The 2,855-nt window shown below is 47.1% G+C and overlaps 1 pseudogene; it reads right to left on the reverse strand.

Moving 5' to 3' along the window:
- Positions 1-2,211: 2,211 nt before the first annotated feature.
- LOC117019843 (thioredoxin-like) lies at positions 2,212-2,526 on the reverse strand (annotated as a pseudogene).
- Positions 2,527-2,855: the final 329 nt, after the last annotated feature.

The following is a 2,855-nucleotide window of genomic DNA, read 5'->3' on the forward strand; positions in this document are numbered from 1 at the left end:
CGACGTTTGCCGACTTTTACTATCTCCCTTCATCTCACCTTGAACACTCCCTAGCCTCCCAATGTAACCTGGGATGGGAACTCTGGTCACACCTCAGAAATAGCCTATCCCTGTGTCCACTCCAGAACCACTGGGAGGGAGGAAAAACTGGGGAGAATTCCCCTTTCTAAATGTGCATTAGCTGTAGCCAGAGCCCAGATCCCTCCAGGCCTAGGAACCTCTGTGTCTAAGGGGTTAATAACATGGTGCTTTGGTCAGCAGTAGAATCTCCCTGGAAATCCATTGAAAATGCAGTTGCCTTTCAGGGAATCCTGACAGTGGTCTCCCCTTTCAGTGTGTACCCCAGAGGCTGCTGATATAAGTGGCCCCCGACCCAAGATGGGGAACAGCAGACGAGAGCTAGTCTGAGGCTAGAGTCTCTGTCTCTGTTTAACGCTGCCTGGAGCAGACACAGGAGACTAATTATGCACTTCTGTCGAGACCTTCCGGAAGCACTCAGCCACCTCATTAATCGCAGCTCAACAAAACCTGGACAGGAGGTTGGAATAAAAATAGCTTCATGCAGGTTAAAAGGTAAAATTAGCTTTGGTGTCAGGAATCGAAGTCTCGAGGTGGTGGGCGAAGTTAGGGGGGAGTTGGAGACGTGCATATTTGTGTATTTGTGGGTGTTATTTGGAACAGCAAAGGTGTATTGCACATGCAAACCATAACGACATAATAATAACTAACACTCTAGGAGTTTCGCAGGGCTGCTGTAACAAATGACCACAAACTGGGTGGCTTAAAACAACAGACCTGTATTCTCTCAGAGTTATTATATAGAGCATTAATTATGAACACAAAATGGACTCTAATAATTCTGATAGCTATGTCAGTCACAAAGTGACAGTCATGCCAGAGTGTCACATGAAAGGCGTACCCAGTGAATGCCCTAACCAGATAACTCCAGACACAGAGTGAAGTGTGACCACCTGGACGGCTTCATCGGACTACAGATGAGCTTGATCAGACTGCAGATGGGGCCACTGCATCTAGTCTCGAGCATAAGATCAGGGCTCTCTGACAGCTCATCGCTTGGGCCTCGACTGACCAGCTGACAGCTGCACCTGCACTGGTCCCAGACAGAGCGCTGGAAACCTCGCTTCCTGACGGTCTCACAGCCCAGCCTGATTCCTAATGCTATGCACCCCAGCACCTGGGGACTCTCGCTGAACCCTGGACTTGATCTCTCATCCTTCTTTTACGAGAGTCTGTTTGCCTTGCCTAACTCTTGTTTGCAACCCTATGTAACCCTCTTGTGGGAAACCGCTCTACCCCGACTATTGGAGACTCCTCTGGCCAGAGCCTTGGTTACTGCCCATGGTACACCATGTCCATAGGACTAGATCCACGGCTTTATTCTAATAAAGTCTGACATTGTGGGAAAACACCAACATGTGTGAGACTGCTCCTTTGACAGCCACGTCCCGTTCACGTCAGCTCTGGAGGCCAGGACTTTCTGAAAATCGGGGCCACGCGCTTTCTGAAGGCTCTGGGGGAGAATCCATTCCATGCCTTTCTTTTAGTTTCTGATATCACTGGAAATCAGTGATGTTCCGTGGCTGGTAGACATATCAGTCCCTCCCATCGCTGCCTCTGTCATCTCATGGCATTATTATCCCTGCGTGTCTGTGTCCAAATTTTCCTCTTCTTATAAGGACACCAGTCATACAGGATTGGGGCCCACGCTCATGACCTCGTCTTAATCTGATTACATCCCAAACGACCCTACTTCCAAATAAGGTCACATTTACAGGTATCGGGAGTTTGGGCTTCAACGTATCTTTTGTGGGGATATGACTCAACTCACAACGCATACATTCCCCAAGTATCTCCTGAGCACCTACTGTATGCATGAGAGTGTGACCAGGCCAGCCGCATCAATCTTGAGGCCAGCGCTGAGCTTGGTGCATTTACCTACATTGAGACATATGCTCAAACTCATGCCTTTCAAAGGTGGGCAAAATCACCCATTATGTCTACTCAGGGTTGCCGCCACCGAAATCCATTCCATCTTTTTTTTTTTTTAAACAGTATCATTAATATTTTGTTCTCATTTATAACTGGATGGCAATTGAGTATAGTTTTCTACTTGATTTTTTCTTTTTGTAAATAAAAAAAAATTACAAGTTTTGAAGAGCCAATGGCTGGTTATGTTTTCAGAAAACATAATTAGATTAGTTCATTGATGGTGGATTCAAGTTTTTCCTTATTAGCTCCAGAAAATTCACCCGCCTTGTGTCCATTTTTAAAAAAACTGGAAGGTCGGCATGCATTTGACTTCACACTCTGAAGCGACATCCTGACAGTTGTCCACATCTACCTCAAGGACCCCATCGGAACACTTTTCAGACAGGGAACGAAAGAACGGCTTGATCACTTTGCAAGGCCAACACCACGTGGCTGAGAAGTCGACGACTACGGCTTATTTCCTGCACTGCTCAAGGCTTCCTCAAAAGCCAGCTTGCTCTCGATCTGCTTCACCATTTTGGTGGCTGAGGTCTGACGAGTGACAGACAGCAAGAAGCGATGGAAGTGGACGCAAAGGGCCGTACTAAGCTTCCTCATTCCGTCTTATGGTTCTGGCCCCAAGATCGTGGAGTCTCCAAAATGAAGACAGATTATTTCCCCAGAAGAATTTAGATATTGATCGAACCCAGACATGGCAGAATCCTAGGTCTAATGGCTGCTTGATGACCTTCCCAACCGGGGAATCAAAGCAGTGTTCTGGACTAAACCTCAGAGAGAGGGAGGCTTTCCCAAGGACTATACATTTCCAAATTACCAATCAGTTCCCAAGCCCTCTCCCACCATTC

This window comes from Rhinolophus ferrumequinum, assembly GCF_004115265.2.
Source record: "Rhinolophus ferrumequinum isolate MPI-CBG mRhiFer1 chromosome 15 unlocalized genomic scaffold, mRhiFer1_v1.p scaffold_54_arrow_ctg1_1, whole genome shotgun sequence".
Taxonomy (NCBI): domain Eukaryota; kingdom Metazoa; phylum Chordata; class Mammalia; order Chiroptera; family Rhinolophidae; genus Rhinolophus; species Rhinolophus ferrumequinum.